Source organism: Diabrotica undecimpunctata, chromosome 10 (genome assembly GCF_040954645.1).
Source record: "Diabrotica undecimpunctata isolate CICGRU chromosome 10, icDiaUnde3, whole genome shotgun sequence".
Lineage (NCBI taxonomy): Eukaryota > Metazoa > Arthropoda > Insecta > Coleoptera > Chrysomelidae > Diabrotica > Diabrotica undecimpunctata.
This window is the reverse complement of record NC_092812.1, coordinates 13,971,470-13,993,241: the sequence shown is the minus strand read 5'-3', so window position 1 is coordinate 13,993,241 and position 21,772 is coordinate 13,971,470. Positions and strand designations below refer to the sequence as shown.

Here is a 21,772-nt window from a genome sequence, read left to right as displayed (position 1 = left end):
TAAACTTATTCCTTTTCCTGTCACAGATGAACATCCGCGAATCGCACAAGTATATCCAGCCATTTTAAATATAAATTAAACTTTTAACTATAAACTATAACTATAAACTTATATATTTAACTATAAACTATAACTATAAATAAATTATATAAATGGTCAAATGCACTTGTTGTGTCGAGTATTTACCATAGACGCCTACGGACTATCGAAAACAACCAGAATTAAAGAATAAGCACGTGTTTTTGACAGTTATACAACCAGAATCGGGCATGCGTATACAAAAATGGTACACGCTTTTGGACGGCTATGTCGCTTTCGCTTCTATGTGTCTCTCTCTGTTATTCTAGGGTAAAAGCGGTTGAAATCGAAGCGAGTGGTGTATTTTAAAGTTTATTTTGAGTAGTGGATGAAATTAAGGGTAAATATTACTAACACATCCTTTGTATAAAATATCCTTCATCTTAAATAAACTGTAGATACCTTAATTTCCTTTAAAGTGAATAGATTGTGTTTAAATTAGGTTTTTTTATTTTTTAAAAGTAATAGCAAAGAATATAGAAGCTTAAGCGTCTATATTCTTTGGTAATAGTTTCTATTAAAAGATAGAGGTTTAAAAGGGTTTTTATTATGGCATAATCTAGCGAGGTACCTCTGTTTAGACATAGTTGAACCAAAGAATATAGACGCTATAAGCGTCTATATTCTTTGGTTGAACATAATAATCCAGTAGAAAAGATAGAATCCGAAAATTTCACTTCAAATTGTGTAGTAAACATTGAAGCTTCCTAATACAGTTACAAAGATAAAGGTCCCTATGAAGTGTACATTTCGAGCAATACGGAACAACTCTTTTAAGCATTAAACCAAATTAAACTGTCGCTATAGCACCAGAAATTTTTGACTTTCAGTTAAATTCTATTAAGAAATGAAATTAAAAAAAAAGGTAAAATCGAATGAGTGTCGAATTTTTAAGTAGTTCACAATCTAATAAATTTTCAAAGAATAAAGTGGTTATAAGGAAGGGTTTTGATTTTTGTTCCATATAAAAATGTTGGTACCCCCTGTAAGGGGGTAGTAAGGTTTATTGATAAGAGTTTACAGATGAAAAGATTGTCAAATATTGTGAAATTAAAATTGATAATTGTAAAGTTATTGAAGCTAGAAGACTAAGTACAATAAAAAGAATCCTACTAGAAGCATTACAACTAAGCAGGAAACAAAATTAGGGGAAGGTTCATTAGACAGTAATGCGAACATTATAAAAATATAGAGGCTGAATATATACCTACATGTACCATTTGTATCACTTTCTCCAGTACTAAATTACCACAAAAGTATATATTTGTGGCATAGAACATAGGGTTCTTCGTTATATATTACCAGTAGTTCAATGTTATAACTTTAAATTATGGCTTTGTTAAAAAATATGTAAACGTAACAAAAATAAATGCTTAAACTGCAATTCTTGAGAACATGAGGAGTCCACAATCTGTTTCACTAAATGTATACCAAGCATACATTCATATTGTGATAGTAAGGAACATAATAGCACAAATGGAGCTGTCCAGAGTACAAAAAACAAAAAAATATTAGGGAATATGTCACTGGATCATTTATAATTGTTTGAAGCATCAGAATTCTTTACGAAAATAAATAAAAACCAAGAATTTGTAAAATACAGACAGGATTTTCCTGTAGTAAACAATATTAGATATGATGATAATGAGGTAGCTATAAATCAGAGTATACATAACATTGATGTAGGCTGTAAATAGTACTTACAGAGAGGCAGTAACTAATAACAAAACAAGAAAAAATACAGATACAAAGCAAACATATGATAAAAAATTCTATCCAGATTGTTTAATCAGCCCAAATGGCAGACATAACTCCAATAATAGGAACAAGTCCAAATAGTATATATTATGTTTCTCATTTTATCGAAGGATCTAGTAGGGGAATAACTCATCAGCAAATTAACTCATGTCAGACTAATAGGGATCACTCTCATATGTTAGGATAATATAATGAATCTAGCAAGAAAGATAGAAGACTGATAGATCTTATGTTTTAAATTTTATAACCTGGCTAAATAATGTTCCAAATTTAAATACCTCAAATAAGATAAGTGATGATTCAGACTTTTTTAATATCTGTAAATGATCAATTTTACAATGGAATTTGCAGTGTTTTCTTTTTATCAAAGATATTGACCTGGACATAATTATATTAAATGAAACTTGGCTTAAACCAGAATTTTTATTTTACCATTAATAACTTTATAAGATTTAGAGATGATCGTAAAGATAATTTTGGGCGAATTGCAACTTTAATAAAATCAAATATCTAAAAATCTATATATAAATCTATCTAAATATCTAAATCTAAATATCCAAAAATAAATAAGTTCTCATAAAAACTTCTAAGTCATAGGTATTTTGTTAGAGGAATGTGATACAAATATACAAATTCTGAATGTATATAACCCATAAACCAATGATCATCATCCATTGTGAATGAAAATTATTGAAAAGGAGAATTTAGTAGTGCTTAATGATCGTACATGTATAAGGTTGAGTCAACCAGGTCAAAATCAATGTGCAGTGGTTCTAACCATTTCATCTGCTGTATTGTCTATGAATAGTGTATGGGAAGTATATGAGGACACTGAAGGTAGTGATCATTTCCACTGATTTGCAAGATTAATATAAATCAACAAAATTTAAACATTGTTAATCAATTAAAAATCTTTAATGAAAGAAATTACGAAAAGCTAGCTGGGATTCAGTGGGCTAATCGAGATCAATATTATCAGTATATAGAAAACTCATTAGTAAGTAATTACAGGGTGAGGTAGATTATGATGATTTAAATAATATTATTAATAAAAAACCTTCTAAAACTATTTCTTTTTATAAAACTAGAATATCCACAACAAAAAATAATCCCTGGTGGGATGCTGAGTGAGATAAATTAATTTGCTTAGGAAGGAATGCTATCAAGAATTATCATAATGATTCAACCATAGAGAATTATATAATATAAAAAAATAAAAGCATATGTCAAAAGGAACTTACAATGTAAGAAAAAGGCTAGTCTGCTCTTCTAATAACAGGGATACTCTTACTACTAAAGGTTGGAAGACTATTAAACAATTTAAATATAATCAAAATTTTAGTAATCCAAATAAATTACTAAATCCAACTGTAGCGTTACAAGTTCTAGATAATATGTCAATCTCTAATATAGATTTTAAGTTTATCTGTCCCCTTAAACATTGAATATTGAAACATTCTCTATGGCAGAGGCATTCTCTAAAGCCTCTAGCTTAGATAAAATTTCTTACTTAGTGGTTAAAAATCTTCCCAATATAATAATAAGTGCTTATTAACAGGGTCTATTCCACATCAGTGAAAACAAATAATAATAATAATAATACCTATGTTAAAACACTGAAAAATGTAGGTACCTGGGAGAATTATAGACCTACAGCATTGTCATCATGCATGGAAGCTATATGATACTGTATTTGCAAGAAAAGTGCTTTCCACAAAAACTGTGCTGAAAGGGCATGTCAAATAACCAATAATATTGTCTGATGTTCAAATTGTAAACAAAACAAGGTTATGATACCTGGAAACAGTGTAAAACTTGCTTCTGGAAAGAGTAGTAGTGACAAAAATGATAAAATCCATGTTATTAATAAGTTGTTACAGCGATCTGTGGAAGAATTGCAGGAATCTGTTGACTGTATATCCAAAAAGTTTGATCAACCAATTTCAGAAAATCAAAGTTTTCTAGCCGAAATGAAAGCATTAAAAAAATTTAAATAAGCAGCTAAAATCCAAAGTCAAAATACTTGAAGAAAAAATAAATGATTTAGAGTTTGACAGAGTTCAGATCTGGGTTAGAAACAGAAAAATCTATATGACAAAAGAGGATGAAAATCCTCCTATACAAATAACATCTAAGGAAACAATAGTTGGATTACAATAAAATGTGAAACAAAATAGCTATAAATCAGAATATTCAAGCTTGTTTATTTAATAATTTAGAAGAGTTTTAAGGTGGACTAAGTGCTAAATTTAAAATCCTGTATATGAATTGCTGCTCAATGAGAAACAAACTTAGTGAGATTGAAATCTTATGTAACCAAATTGTACCTGATATTGTGATAATAATGGAGTCATGCTTATATCTGGAAGAAGAAAAGTCCTTTAACATCAATGGTTATCAGTCCTTTTATGTAAGCAGAGAAAAGCGAGGTGGCGGTGTTGGTATTTTAGTAAAAGATCTCTACATAGTTAGTGAAATTACTGGATATGATGATACATGTTCAGTGTTATTTGTTTATATTGAAAGAGTGAAAATAATTAAAACACATGAGGCGGTTTAACAGTGGCAATAGTTTTGCCATTGTATTCGTTGTTGTCAAATTTAGTCGAGTTTTGGATGTAGAATGGTATGATGATGTCTCTAGAATCATCTAGTTAAAGTGACGACGATTTGTTTTCCTAATAAGTGCAAGTTTACTTCATATTAAATCAAAGAAGAAGAAGAAACGCAGGTATTGGATACATCCTACAGTAAATGAATGAAAAAATAAAGGAATGTTATACACGTTAGTTAACGAAATTAAAGATGGCCCAGAAAAGCATCTTCCCAAATAAAACTGTAGGTAACCTCTTCCCAAGCTAGTTTTTTCTTTATTTTATTCGAATATTCATTTGAGCGTATATCCCAAATTGCTGGCCGTGTGTTAATTTCGTTAATTAATTTATCGATGTCTATAGCTTTCATAATATATACAAAATTTGGCAAACACGCACAAAAGTAATCAAATAAAACCGTTGCAAAACAGTCACACGTCGAAGTGTTGAAGTGGTTTAATGATTACCTATCAGAAAGAACACAACTTACCTTTGTTAACAGTGTTAATAGTCAATCGTCCAATACTGAGTGTGGATTTCCTCAGGGGTCGATACTTGGTCCAACGCTGTTCCTTATTTATGCTAATTCAATTAAGTGACAATAATTAACGATACTGCTTGATTCAAGGCTTTTACAAAAAGTGGAATGTATTAAATATCTGGGACTGTACATTGACCATAGACTTACTTGGGTGTATCACATACTTATGCAAAAAAATCTCACCTTCAATAGGGATTATTGGAAGAGCAGCAAATTATGTAGAAATTAAATATAGGAAAAATATATATTACAGTTTAATACTAAAAGGAGATAAAGCGTCTTTTATTGAAATTTTATACTGTTGGTTGAACTGAATTATGATATATTTGAACTAAATTGGAAATGAAGACATTGAATTTCATAATTTTTGCGCGTTTTTTATGGTATGTGGTACACAAACAGTTGATATAATATCTATTCATTGCAAAATCTAAAGACGAATCAAAATCATTGAGTATAGTATATTACTTATGTACATGTAAGTTATTGATGTTCATATGTGTTTCATATTTTGTAGGAAGAAGCATGACAAGAGGTGTTATGAAGAAATGTTAGCCAAATTAAAAATAAACGTGACAATTTAAAAACCAGAATTAAAAAACTAGTCGCCAAGGAGAAGTCATATTTGAGAAAAACTGGTGGTGGTCCCGAAATGAAAATAGCACTGGATCCTGTGGTTGAAGCAACCCTAAATATTAATGAAAAAACGGTGGATGGCTTCACTACCATATTTGATAGTGATAGTATATATGAAAACACTCCTAGTACTAGTGTAAATAAAATATATATTTGGTCATGATACACACAGTAGCCACAGAACCATTAAAGAAAGAATACAGTTGAAATATATAATACAATAAAGCAACCGACTTTATTACTTATATAACATACAATGTTACAGAAATCCGTGATACTGTATGGATATATCCAATATTGTTACTGAATTTTTCACTCAGTTAATATTTGTTCCCTTCAATTACATAATTTTAGGATATAATTTCAGAAGAAAAAATGTCAATAGACAACGAAGAAATCATAAACGAGAAAATACTAGTAAGTATTAAATTTTAATATAATATATCAATTATAATGTAATCAAATATTTTTTATAATGCAGAATTAATTATTGAAAGAGTTGATCACTCCTATGCCTCTGTGGAGTTGGTGGAGTGATTAATAAAAACAATAATAGCTCGGCTTTATTACCAATTACAATGGAAATAGAATAATACGATTTGCAGATTCCAAGGACATGGTCGTTGGAAGTACCACAAGAATATCTATAAAGTAACATGGACTTCGCCTGATGGAACAAGAAAGAATCAAATAGATCACATCCTAATAAATACTAGTCACTCGTGGGACTTATATAGATTCAGACCACTTCTTGGTAGGCGCAAAATAAAAGCAAGAATTTCAAAGTAAAAAAAAAAGAAAAGGGGAATACAAGCACTCACTATAGTTTAAAACTCTTGAAAGACACTAGAAAGGTATCAAAATTACCTTGATAATTAAAACACAATAGATGAGGATTTAACAGCTAGCGATCGTTGGGATATATGTAGAAGAACAATAAGGGAAGTTGCAGATGACGTCCTAGGACCAGAAGAACCCACTCTACGGTTAACCAAATATAGCTGAAAGTCTGAAAATAACCAAGCTCATGATAAGCATTCGTGATCCGACGAATCTCGCTCTGAGCGTCCAGTTTCTACCGTTTGTGACGTGAACAAGTCAGTACAGTCTGCTACATTTTTTGTAAGTAGGAACCGCAAAGGACAGTCATTTCCAAATTTGCAAATCTGTGTTGTGTACCTATATTAAACATGGAGTTTAAATCGAATCTGAAGGGAAAAGTTTTAAATAATCAGACACGGAAAGTGATAGCAAATGTGGTTCATTTTATGAGAAAGGAAGCCAAAGACAATAAACCGTGTAGAGATTTGAAAAAAGTGCAGGAGCGTGTGGTATTGGCAACAGGGCTTCTTCGACGTTATATAATGGATTTTTGTAATAACACAAAAACAAGTGCCAACTGTGAAATGCATACACAGAACATTTTCAGAGGAGTACAACTACCCAGGTTCCATAGAAAGCCTACTAACAGTAATTAGAAAGATGGGATTTCGTTGGCGAAAAACCAGAACTAATAAAAAATTATTAATGGAAAAGCCCAATATTCAACATCTTAGACTGAATTTCTTACGTAGTATGAAACGTTACAGGAACGCAAATCGTCCAATTATATACATGGATGAAACATACGTCCATTCATCTCATACCTACCAAAAGAGCTGGTCTGATAGTTCAAACAAGAGCCTACAAAAACCAGTATCTAAAGGACAGATGCTTGTGATAGTGCATGCTGGAGGTGAAAGTGGTTTTGTTAAAAACTGATATCTGCGCTACAAACCTACTATAAAAACAGGAGATTATCATGATCCAATGAACTACGACAATTACAAAAGTGGCTTCAGGATAAGCTGATACCAAATTTGTCCCCGAACAGCGTTTTAGTGATTGATAATGCACCGTATCACAATGTACAAACTGAGAAATGTCCAACTATGTCTTGCAGAAAAGCAGAAATGCAGCAGTGGCTGACAACTCGAAATATTTCGTTTACAGATGACATGTTGAAATTTGATCTATACATTAAAAAATTACACACACCTCGCTTTAAAACGTATGAAATTGACAAAATATCCGGATTTGAATCCTATAGAGGTAGTATGGGCTTCTATGAAGCAATATGTCGCTGAAAAAAATGTCAGTTTTGATTTTAAATTAGTGGAAGGTTTGCCCTTTTAACAAAAGATACTGGTACAAAGACACCATTTTTATGCTGACGATTTTATTACTACTTTATATCCCTACTGCTTACGTCTTTTTTCTCCGAAACCTTTTGGTCAATATAATTGCAACACAAGCGGTTTTTGTTGGATCTATTTTTTTACATCTCACTTTGTAGAACAAATACCACAAATATACTGAAATATACTGAAGAAAAGTAATGACAGTAATAATAATTGTGTACGGGACCTATTAGAAACTATTCAAACTTTACGTTTCTATATTTCTGTCTCCGATTGTTCCTATATTTTAAAGTTCACCCGCGCGTACAGGCTATCTTTTTCCTTCCGAGTGCGTTCTCACTTCATTGTTCGCGCAGGCAGTTCGAATTTCAGACTTTCAGCTATTTTTGGTGAACTGTACGCAACGGTTGGTTCGTTGATGAATGTGAAGATATCACTAATAGAAAAAAATTATGCGTATAAACGTACGGGACTGCGAGAGAGAACACGGGAAAAAGAGCAAACGTACAAAGAAATCAGGAAGGAGGAAAAAAGTGTGCATCGAAGAAAAAAGCGGACCTTGAGAAACCAGATTATGCAAGATCTTTAATTACTAAGGGGAAAAAATGAAACTAGAAAGTTCTATAACATCCTAAATAAGACAAGAACAGAATTCAAACCACGACTGACGATGTGTAGAGACAAAAATGGACATATAGTTAGTACCAGTGATACAGTACAAACAGATGGGTTGAGCACTTTAAAGAACTACTTGGTACAGAAGTTGAAAATGATACGTTACCCCAAAGGCCAAAAAATAACACCCACGTAGAACCTCCTTTAATATTGGAAGTAGGAGACGCAATCACACGCCTTAAAAATAACAAGTCCCCAGAAGTGGATTTTATCCCTGCAGAGCTCATCAAACATGGAGATAACAGCATTGCACCAAATTAACAGCATAATAGCGTTGATTGAAGTATTGGATAGATGCCCAACCTTACGGCAAATAATAAGACCGTTGCTATATTAGCCTAATAGATGGTAGGCCAAGCCACCTAGTGGGCAGATCGCCACCTATGTGAATCTCTTGTGAAATCGATTAAGAATTCTGTACCTGCTATTTGAATAAAATAATTGTTTTCATCGGCAGCGTTGCCAGTTCTAAATGTTAATGCGTTTGTGGAAATATTCGTCAACAGAAATATGAGCTCTAAACGCTATATAAAGCTCTAAAAATGCTGCAAAAGAAACTTGGTCAAAGGTATATTTACAGAGTGCCTAAAGACAGCTATTATTATTCCTCTTCATAAGGGTGGTAAAAAATCGAATGTCTGCAACTATATCGATTGACTTATTGCCTTACTACCGGTCCTATCCAAAATTATTGAGAGACTTACAAAAGCCCGACTTATGTCCTTTCATCACAAAGTCAGTTCGGCTTTTTATCTAATAAATAATACCAGTGATGCTATGTTTTCTGTACTACATGAGGTCTCAAGCACTAAATAATAATCTTTACACTGCCACTGTTTTTTGTGACTATGCCAAAGCTTTTGATTGTGTAAATTACATTTTGATAAAAAACTAAAATTTCTACGGAATTCGAGGTATGTCTCTGAATTGGTTCTAATCTTACTTGAGAATAGAAAACAACAAGAGGAATAGTTATAGTGAATAATACTGACTCTAGTCGCAAAAGCATTGTATGTGGAGGACCACAAGGTTCAGTATTTGGTCCTATACTTTTCCTTATCTCGCAACTTTTCATGCAATTATACCTTCTGATCTACTTAAAATAAAAACCTGGTCCGACTCTAATTTACTCTCTTTTAACGTGGATAAGACAGTAGCATTATCTTATAAAGGAGCTCTTCTACCCTTTCTTAATAACAGCCAGATTAGTATCGTTGATTCTGTAAAATTTCTTGGTATTTTTATAGACAGCAACCCTAAAGGTCTCTTCATATAGATTTGTTAAGTAAGAAACTAGCCTCAGCCTGCTATACAATAAGATCTGTTATGAAGGAAATTAATTTAGCATCTTCCAAAATAACATTTTTCTTTGTTTGAGTCTCATCTTCGATATGGTCTTCCTTTTTGGGGTTCTAGTACAGCGGCCCAATCTGATTTTATTTTTAAATTACAAAAAAGAGCAATACAGTATCTTTTTGGCCTCAGTAGAAGCTACTTAAAAAATCACGGTATTTTAACTCTTCCCTCATTATATATTTTAGAAACTGTTTGCTTAATTCGTAAACACCTACATGTTTTCCAGCAAGACCTAGTCATGACTACTCGACCAGAAATTCAACCTTTGATGTGTATTTACCGATCCCGTCCACTGAGTAAAGAAATCTATATTATATTCGGCAAAAAAATTATACAATTTCCGTTTGCAACTTAAATCTGCAACTTTTTCCTTAAGTTACGTAAAATGGCAAAAGCATATCTATCTGAAAGACCATTTTATTCAGTGGAAGAGTTTCTTAACGAATAACTAAGAAATTACATACAGGACGTTTATGTACAACTAAAGTTATATATATATATATATATATATATATATATATATATATATATATATATATATATATATATATATATATATGTATATATATAAGACATACTGGATATTATTGACTGTCAATATAAACAAACAACACAGTTTATTAGGGCTGCAGTCAGTAGGTTTGGCTGCAATTGGAAACACTCTTTTGACTTTTGGTCGAGCTTTCGGAATTCTTTTATTCCTTCTTTAATCAAGACACTGTAATTAATTAGAAGAATGTGTAAATATTTACAACATATCTCAAATTGTCATTACAACTTACTAGTCGTTGAGATTATTTGTGTAAAGCTATGACACTCAACATTAAAAACACACATATAAAATATAACATGTAAAATAATGGACACAATACATTTTAAAATTTAATTGGAAAGTTAAAATTTTGTTAGTGACATCTTTTAATGGTGTGTTTTGACTGATCCATATAGAACAGAAAAAAAACAAAAATAGTATGATTAAAAAGTAATTAGGAGTTCTTGCTATTATATTAATGGAAGTAGTATATTAAACCTGTCTTGATAGTATGCAACATGTTTTGTATGCAGGTGTATTATGGTGTGTATATGTAAAAGTAAATCTTTATTTTATCTTTACACAAATAATCTCAACGACTAGTAAGTTGTAATGACAATTTGAGATATGTTGTAAATATTTACACATTCTTCTAATTACAGTCTCTTGAAGAAGGAATAAAAGAATTCCGAAAGCTCGACCAAAAGTCAAAAGAGTGTTTCTATAACATCCCGGCCAAACCTACTGACTGCAGCCCTAATAAACTGTGTTGTTTGTATATATATAGCAACTCATGCAGCAACTTGAATTTATTCATACTGATGATGATGATAGCTCAGCTTTTCTCATTATTTTTCTCCAAACTTTTCTATTCTGTACCATATTAACATGAATACCTTTTACATCCATATCCTGACTAATTGTCACTCACATATCTATTGGTCTACATCCATTTCTTTTCAGGAGTAAACACCTCACTGTATAAGCCTGATGGAAGGTGTAATAAATAAAACAAATACTAGATTGAGTAATTGTATAAGCAACAAGTATATTAACTTCACATGCCAGTAACTTAACCTAACAACTGTCTCTAACCTAATAACCTGTCTTGTCACCCTCTGTCATGCCATCCTGTTACCAACATGAATAATAATATGATTGTCACTTAACTGGGTATCATACATCCTCTTTTCTTTTTCCTTATAAGTTCAGCTTACAAGGTTTTTTAATTTGTCTCCCTGACCTTGTACAGTAAGTATTATTATGATTTGATGTTTCAAGTATATGATTATTATCAGGGATTAAAACTTCTGTTGCTTGATGTTCCTGATGTGTTTCAATACCCTCACTGTCTGGCAATTCATGATATACACCACCATTGCCACCCATATGAAGATCATCACCACAGTCTACAACATGTTTATTTACTGATGATCTTATGTGAGATCTGTTTCTTCTGATAATGTTTCCACTGTCATCTTGCAGGATGTATGATCTAGGCGATTCATGTTGATTCAAGATTTTTGCAGACTTCCAGGTGTTATTACAGTGATCAAGGACTGTTACATCCATGTCCCTGTTCAATGGCTTCAATATTGTTGCATTTTTATTAAAAGTTGTCTCATTTAATTCTTTTTTAGCTTTCATTTTCATTTCCACATTTTCACACAAACATGGATGCAACAAATCAACTGAAATTGGAACTTTTGTTTTACATCTTCTGCTATTAAGAAGTTGTGATGGGGAGTATCCCATACCTTTTAATGGATAATTTCTATAATTTATTAATGCTGACTGAAGGTCTGCATGCTTTCTTTCATCTATAGTTTTCCTTAACATGTTTTTTGCAATTGACACTGCTTTTTCTGCTAATCCATTTGAACGTGGATAATTAGGACTACGAAAGATTAAAGTAAAGTTCCAATTTCTGCTAAACTTTCTAAATTTTTCACTATTATATGGTACATTGTCAGTTACAAGAAAATCAGGTGATCCAAATCGTGCAAAAACTGTCTTAATTTCAGCAATTACTGAATCAGCACTTTTATCTTTAATGGGTAATACCTCTAACCAGTTAGAATATGAGTCAAATAAAACTACGTAACTTTTTCCAGCATATGTGAAAATGTCGGACCCAACCCTCTCCCATGGTCTTTTAGGTAGTGGATATGATAAAAGAGTTTGTTTTGGGTTTTTTCTAGCAAATTTTTCACAACTCTTACATGCCCTTATATATGATTCAATATCCATCGCCATACCAGGCCAATAATAAATTTGGCGTGCTAGTGCTTTTGTTTTTTCTATGCCTAAATGTCCCTCATGAAGTAATCCTAGAACTTCTTTTCTTAATGAAAAAGGAACAACTAATTTATTGTCTAGAAAAAGAAGGTCATTAGTTATAAATAGGTTCTCCTTAAGTTTGGCAAAGTGTCTGACATTTTCTGGAATTTTATATTTTTGCTCTGGCCAACCACTGATGATAAAATCAAAAACAACTTGTAGTTGGGGGTCTGCTATTGTCTGTTGTCGAAACTGATTTTTTCGTTCCTCAGATAGCGGTAAATCATTGACAATTGAATGAACAGCAAACTCTATCTCCGTATCAACAGATTTTTTGTTGTTTTTTAGAAATGCCCTTGATAGTGTGTCAGATATGTACATGCTTTTTCCTGGTTTGTATGACACAACTAAATCATAATCTAATAATTTTAATCTCATTCTCAGGATTCTTGGTGAAATTGACTGTAAATCTTTTTTAAAAATTGATTCCAGTGGTTTGTGATCACTGTGGACTTTTACACAAGCCCCATAGACAAAGTAGTGAAACCTCTTTACAGCAAATAAAATAGCTAGAGTTTCTTTTTCTATTTGAGCATACTGCTGCTCAGTTTTTGTAAGGCTCCTTGATGCAAAGGCCACAGGTCTGCCTTCTTGCAACAAACATGCCCCCAATCCATCTTTTGACGCATCTGTTTCAATTTCTGTTGGTTTCTTTGGGTCAAATACTGCCAAGATTGGCGAGTTAGTCAACAGATGCTTTAGTTGATCCAGTGAATCTTGATGCTCACTTGACCACTGCCAATCTACATCCAATCTTGTCAAGTTTCTTAACGGGGCAGATATTTTTGATAGGCTTGGTACGAACTTGGCTACATATTTTACCATTCCTAAAAATCTTGCAACATCTCGTTTGCACTCTGGTGTGGGCATGTCTAAGATTGCTTTGATATATTTATCACTTGTTTTCACACCATCCTTTGAAAATATCTGACCCATGTATTTAACACTACTTTGTTTGAACTGTACCTTGGACTTATTGAACTTTATATTGTATTTGGTAGCACAGTCAAGAACCCTTTTTAAGTTTCTGTCATGTTCTGCTTCTGAGGCACCAGTGACAATTAAATCATCAAAGTAAAGGCCTACGCCTTCAAGATCTCCAAATATTTCAAAATTCTTTTTCTGGAATACTTCTGGGGCTGAGCAGATACCGAAAGCCAGTCTATTAAATTGATATCTACCAAATGGTGTGCCGAAAGTCATTAAATCTGCACTTTCATCATCCAGCTCCACTTGCCAATAACCATCCTTCATGTCTAAAACGGTGAAGAACTGTCCTCTACCAAGTAGAGTTACAATTTCATCAACAGAAGGAATTTGAAAATGTTCTCTCTTGATGGCCCCATTAAGTTCTTTTGGATCAAGACATAGCCTTAAGTCACCATTTGGCTTTTCCACAATGACAAGTGGGTGAACCCACTCTGTTGGTTTATCTACCTTTGTTATGACTCCTTGCGCTTCAAGATCACGCAGTTTATTTTTTAAACGTTTTCGTAAAGCATGTGGAACCCGTCTTATGGTGCTTATTCGAGGTTTGGTATCTTCTCTCAAGGTTATATGGTGTTTTGTTGGAAATTTTCCTAGACCTTCAAACACATGTGCATATTTTGTTACTAAATCATTTAAATTTTTAAATTTAGAACTTACTAATGAATCTACCCGTTTAACTAAATTTAATTCTATACATTCCTTAAACCCCAGCAAAGGAACCTGATTTTTTGTATCTACAACTACAAAAGATATATCTTTTTTATCATTTTTAATAACACAAGTTAATGTAACTCTACCTACAGTTTTAATTTTGAACTTTGAATCCCCATATGATACTAATGATATATTAGATTTATGGACATGTGCTGTTGGGGCTATTTCTTTGAGAATACTTAAAGGCAATGTGCTTACCTCAGCTCCAGTATCTAATTTAAATGACACAGGCTTATTGTTAACATAAATATCAGTTGACCACATATCTTGTCCAACCTCATGTTTACATTTAGAGTTTACTGACCTGACAAAATACTGATACTCACTACCTTCACTCTCACTTCCTGAACTGTGCACATCACTTACACTAGCTTCTGTTACTTGATGCACTTTCTTCTTCTGCTCTTTCATCGCCTTTCTTGGAATTTCTGGTTTGATTCTCACATTGCTCCCACTAGTTGTATGGTCTTCTCTACAAACTTTTGCAAAATGGTTATGGCCTTGACACTTAGCACATGTTTTACCCCAAGCAGGACATCGATTGTCTCTCAAATGATTATATCCACATCTGGTACACACACGATCACATCTTGGTTCTCTTCGTTGAACTGCATTTATTAATGACTCATTTTGTAACATTTTAGACTGGTCTTTACTAATTTCTATCGCTCGACATATGTCAACTGCTTTCATTAACGTTAACTCTGATTCTCTGAGCAGTTTTTCTTGTGTTGCTTTGTTGTGTATGCCCATTACTATTCTATCTCTGATCATCTGGTCTTGTTGGCTATACTCTGTTGTTTTAATGGCTTTCCGTAGTTCTGTAACAAACGAGTCAAATGGTTGCCCTTCTTGCTGGCTAATACTATTAAACTTAAATCTTTCAAATATGACATTTTTCTTTGGTGAACAATACTCTTCAAACTTCTTTTTTACGCAAGTTACTGTTCTGTCTTCATTTTCATCAAATGTGAAGGTATTGTACAGCTCTAATGCCTCGTCACCAACACCATCCTGTTACCAACATGAATGATTGTCACTTAACTGGGTATCATACACTCACTGCTTGTTGTATAAAATGGTTCTCATCTCTACACTTCACCTGCCCCAGCCACCTTAACATATGTTCTCTAATTTTGTTTCCAACAGGAGCCACACCCAAACTCTTATATACTCATTCCTAACTGTATTCTTTCTAGTTACTCCACTCACCTAACAAAGCAATCTCATTTCAACAGCATGTTTTTCTGTTCATCCTTATTTTTTACTGCCCAAAATTCAGTAGCATATATCTTATAGAATTTACCTTTTATAGTTTTTTTGATACCTTTCTATCACACAGCACTCCACTCACCTCAAGCTGTTTCATCCATCCTGCTCTAATTTTACTACTTACATCTCTATCTACTTCCCCATTGCTCTGTAATACTTATCCTAACTATCTAAATCTATTACGTTTTGCAAGTTCATGTCCATTCAAACTAACCACTCTATTTGTATGTGAACTAACATCTTTAAAAGAACATTCCAAATACTCTATTCTTGTCATGTACTGCTCTAGTCTTTCCTCTACTTCTCTTTCAGATTTTTCTACCAATAAACCATCATCTGTATACATTAAACACCAAAAGAAAACATTTAATTTTTTAATGAAATAATACATTTTTTTGTAGGAAGAAAACCTACCTGGATCATCGAACAGGATGCCTGGAACAGTGAAAAAATATAATTGGAGCCAATATGTAACCAAGAATTTAAAAACTGGACACAAAAAATTACGGCCATATTAAGATTATTAGATTTAGAAATCTAATCATTTTAGTCGCATTCCTAAACGCAGTATAGGAAATCTTCTTTTCCACAACCTATATTGCCGTTCTACTACATTTCATGTTCTTATGATTGTTATGTTAAGACAAAATCTCTGGATTTTTATAGTAAAGCAGTTAATCAGATTCATAAACGGTTTCCTTTCAATTTCCATGAAACAAAAATTCTCAGTTACGAACTGTATTGAGTCTGTCAAATATTAAAAAAAGAGAAAGCAACTTTTGAATTAAGTGTGTGGTGATTTTTAGTTTTTTGACCTGGCAACGTGGGACACAGTGTTAGCTTCAACTTTCGTGATAGTGACACAACGGTACCGTCCGCAACAAACTTTTTGGTGCTTTCATGGAAGAATCAAGTACTCATTTTGCAAATTACCAAGAAATTTTTGCAGTGACAAATTTCTTAGATTGAAATAAATAAGCGTGTAAATAAATAAACACGTTTCGAGTTCTCAAAACAGACTAACTTTATTCATAAAACAGTCTACATGGTTACCAACCTTTACAGATGAGTAATACCAACCATTCGATATAATATTTTTGGGATATTCTAACACTCCCACTATCATAAAATATTATCAGTTAAAAATAAAAAATGTCAATTTAATGTCGCTATATTTAACTGATCTAAGAATTTATAATGTTTTAAACACACATTTAGTCAAAATATTAGCTGGCATATCAGTTGTCTGCAAATACTCAATTCTCATCGATATGTTTGGATCTCTTGTGAGAGTAGGGTCAACTTTTGCGCACTCATTACTCAGCTCAACTATCATTGAACAGTGTTATAAAATACAAATTCCCTGTCAACTCTGAAAATAAGTTTCTCAAGTATATTGCTTCTCTTAAAGCTACTGTTTCCCATATTTTCAGATTTGGTGCTGGATAGAGCTAACAGTTTTTTGTTTTCTACTGTCCCAAGCTATAGCTGAACCAAAAAGCATAAAACAAAAGCCTGTATATAATTTCTTATCTAAAGAATTACCTGCCCAATTTGCATTTACAAAACCCTCCAAATTTGAATTATCCTTGCAAAACTTTAAACCATAATTTTTAGTTCCTTACAAATATTTCTGTACCCTTTTTGCTTGGTTCCAATGACTCTCATTATGACAATTATTAAACTGACCGCATACATTATATCTAGTACCGGACTGGTGTCTAGACTGCAAGGTACATTAAACTACCTATCAATTGCTGGTAGGGAATATCTCTATACGCTTCACGATTTTTATCTAAATTTACCTTTGTTTCTAAACCCTATTCATTCTACAAATTCCCAATCGTCAACATAACCACGTGTAAGCCAAATAGGGTCGTACTATTGTACGACCTATGTATCATATGATTTTTAAAAATATTTACTTTTGAAACTGTTAGTGTAAGAATTTCTTGAAATTTAATCATTATATCACAATTAAACTAAACTCTAAAAAATAACACGACCAGTAAATAACTTAACAATAACTATAACATAAATATAACACAATATAATTAACTTAAAAATCAACACCATACAATTTGAATTTAAAATGATGGCAAGTTAGGATCTGTAACATGAGAATATGTCTCGCTTACGGTAATAAATTAATTTTTATAGCCTCTTGACGAATGAGACGGCGAATATCAACACGTGCTCATGTTTACTGATGGGAATTTGGTAAACGAATATACTTTATAGGTGTAACCACAGATTTGTAATGTGACATGTTAAATCTTTTTAAAATTTGATCTACATATTGCTTTTGATCTAAAGTTATTATATTATTTTGTTTGCCAATAGTTACCCTCATACCAAGACACTGTTTAACTTGCCCGAAATCTTTAACGTTGAACCTCATTCAGTTTTTATCTGTGTTTCAGTTTTAGAAAAAATAAAGAAATCATCTACGTAAACTGTAACAATTATTAAAAATTCATTATTTGTCTTAGTACCTATATAAACAATGTTCCAATTCTAATCTGTTATAACCTAATTGCCTAAGAAGAATATCAACTCTCATACCAGGCTCTAGATGACTGTTTTAACCCATAAGCATACTTTAAGACTTTATTTTCATGTTCTGATGAATCAAACCCTTCAGGTAATATCGTAAAAATATTTTCTTTCAAAAAAATATTTAAGAAATCTGTTGTTACACCTAAGTGTGTTATATCTACTAGTTTAACAGAAAATGCAATTAACAATCTTAAAAGTAGAATGCCTCATTACAGGTAAAAAAGTTTTATCAAAATCAACAGTATCCTTTTGTGTAAAACCTTTAGCCACTAAACGCGCACAATTTCCTTTTAAAAACCCACTTGAACTCAACAATAATTGTTTCCTTCTGAAGTGTCCGTCAGCTCCTAAGCATAATTTTCTTCAAAGGACTGAAACTCCTCTTTAATTGTCTGTGTCCACTTCTCCCTATCAGGTCTTAACAAAGCATTTTTACTGTGGTTGGATTGTCCTTAAAGCTAGTATTTTCAAAGCAAGAGTGTGTAACTAAATCATCAAACTGTTTACGTTTTGGGACTCTTTCTGATCTTTCTACTTTTTGATTTGGCACAAAATCACTATCAGTTGACACTTCCTCAATTGTATTACTTCCGTCTGTGTCTTCCACTAAATCAATACTTATCTACGTCATTAAAACCCGTTATTACTTTTTTATTATCAGTTCCTTCTACGTTACTGTTTATCTTAGCATACGTATTTGGTTCAATATTTTCTATTACAATTATATCATGGCTTGTTGTTACTGTTTTATTTCTAATATTGTATACTCTATAGCCTTTTATATGCTCGCTATAACCTACCAATATTTGTTTCTCAGACTTTCTGTCCCATTTTAGCCTCTCTTATTTGGAACGTGCACCATTACTGTGCTTCCAAATATTCGTAGATGGCTTAGGTTGAGTTTTTAGCTCTCTCTCTCTCTCTCTCTCTCTCTCTCTCTCTCTCTCTAGGTAAGAGTATCCGCACTCAGCAGCAGTACCAACAGCAAAACTGAATCACAACCATGTACAAGCAGTATTGTTAGGGCTAACAAAGAACCAGATAAACGTAACTTACTTAAACAATATGATCACGAGCTTACTGAACTTATCTTACTCATGGAACAAAATAGCAAAGAGACAAATGAACTGGTATGGGCATCTGATGAGGATGCAATCCAATAGAATAACAAGAAAAATTTATGAAGCAAAAAACATCGGAAAAAGAAAAAGAGGCAGACCAAGAAAAAAATGGATACAGCAAGTAGTAGAGGCCGGAAAACTTAAACAAAAATCACTCGAGGAATTGAAAATAATGGCAGGAAACAGAAAAGAATGGAAGAGGTGGGTAAATGGAAATTAAAATAGCTAACCCAAATCCGACACCCTGTTAGGGTAAAAGGAAGGGGAGAAAGAAAGAAAGAAAGAAAGAATCTTACTCATGTTGATTACAGTATCGTAGAGCATTCTTTAAAAGTTCACAGGAGCAGTATAAATTTATTAAAAAGTAATCTACACCATGACGGTTAATCTGTAGTTATAAACAATAAAGATCCAGCAAATAAAAATACATACAAAACAACCAAGGTTTTATTTCAATAAGAAAAAAAAGAACGCTAAAATAACCCAATATGCTACGAAACAGTGAGTTGTCCTAAATGAAATCCGTTTTATTGTCCGAAAAACACATTTTAGCAAACCTCTCTGATGAACATAATTATGTATAAACTTGAATTTAAGTAAATAGTGTATATATATATATTAATAAAACTTCTTGTAAAAACTTTCAAAAATTTATTTGTATTATTGTGTCTATCCTTACATTGATTTTTATTTATTCATATGAATTTTCACTTGTATATATGGTAGGTGAAGTTTGTTCTTCAAGGGAAAGTTACAATTTCATTAATGAGCTATCTAAATAAGCCTTTTAGTCTTTAAGATATTAACCCTGCTGTTCCGTTCGAGTCAACTATGCAAATATTCTGTTCGGGTCCATATGACCTATGGTTTACTGTCCTTAATCGAAATAAAGTAAGCTAATGGTGCTACACAAAACTTTAACAAAAAATTATGGTTAATTAAACAAAAATTATGTTACTAATGTAAATTAAACCTTATTAACAAAAATAAAAGGCATTTTTTTCTTTTCCAGAAAAGCCTAAGAACAAATACCTACAAAATTTAATTTAGTTACAACTGGGACAGTAATAAAAAGAATGGGTCTTACAAAAAATATGTTTGTGACCTATACAAGATAAAATATTAATCTTGTTATCGTTTTTAGAGAAAAATTTACATCGTGCTCGTTTAGCAGGCGTAGTTGGATTGTCCATAGATGGTTCATTAGAATTTTCATCTTCTGTACTCGCTTCGGTTCGTGTTTTTTTACCAGTTCTTGTGAGTCTTTAGTTCTTGGTAAATTTTTCCTGGAAACGATAAGTGGTTTCACCAGTGTTTTTCCCAATTCCTCAAGAAAAATTCGCCGTTTTGTAAGTTTGTTAGTGTTCCATTGGGGATTTATTGATGTCTATAAAACGAACGCATTGTAGGCAGAAATGTCCAGCATATTATTAAAAACAATCATAGGCCAGCGATTTGTCTTCCTCTTACACGTATATGTAGCAACAAGCTGATCTAGAGTACCCACTGCTCCCTTACCGGAATCGTAATCTAAAATAATTTGGGGCTTTTTGTCATTTCTGTCTTGTCATGATGCAAATTACTCCTAAAAATAACATTTTTATTCTTTTTAGGAATATAGTTAACAACAGTGGTATCTTGCGTGAAGTAAAAAGACGAACTATGAACTTCTTTATTCGCAATTTGTGCTGGAAGCTCTGGCTTATTTTTTCTTATAGTCCCCAGCATTGTATTTTTTCTTTAGAAGAAGTTGTCCTAAATTGTATGATGTAAAAAAGTTATCACCAGTAATATTGTGGTCTTTAAAATCACTACACAAGTCGCACACCACCGCATTCCCTGATTCCGTTCCGGCGCGACACCGGCTTCCTTTCCTGTATAGATTTGCAATTTTAGTGCATTCGAACTTTTACTGTCAAATAAAGCCCAAATTTTATGCCATATTTCGCTGGTTTGCTTGGAATGTACTTTTTGAAAGAACAGCTGCCTCTAAGGCAACTAAATGCTCGTCGACGGTAACATTTTCATCAGGGTTAAAAAATTTTGGTAGATTTTCTAACCATTTTTCCAAAATTTCACGTATTGCAGCAAGTTTATCAATACGTCTCCTATCCTGTCTAGTAGTCTTGTTATCAAAACGTATTAATTGCGAAATTTTTGTAAATACTTCCAGGGACATTGTTGCTCGAAATACACTACGACCCATTTCTTCATTCCACAAACTTTTAGTTGATTCGCCATGAGACTTAAAAACTCAAGCTAACAATAAAAGACCAATGTATGCTTGAAAACCAATTTTATCCAAGTCTTTCCAGTTGGTTCCAAAAACTCGCTGTCCTTCCATGTTGGCCATATTTATAATTTAGTTTGCAACTATGTCAGAAAAGAGTTCGTCAAATGAATTTTTGATATCGAAAATTCGTGCA

General features: G+C 32.5%; 1 long non-coding RNA gene across 1 annotated transcript; it reads left to right on the top strand.

Annotated features, from left to right (window-relative positions):
- Positions 1-336: 336 nt before the first annotated feature.
- Positions 337-16,349, top strand: LOC140452350 (uncharacterized). Its single transcript, XR_011952174.1, has 3 exons — positions 337-418; positions 5,489-6,024; positions 16,068-16,349. It is a non-coding gene; the product is annotated as an uncharacterized lncRNA (long non-coding RNA).
- Positions 16,350-21,772: the final 5,423 nt, after the last annotated feature.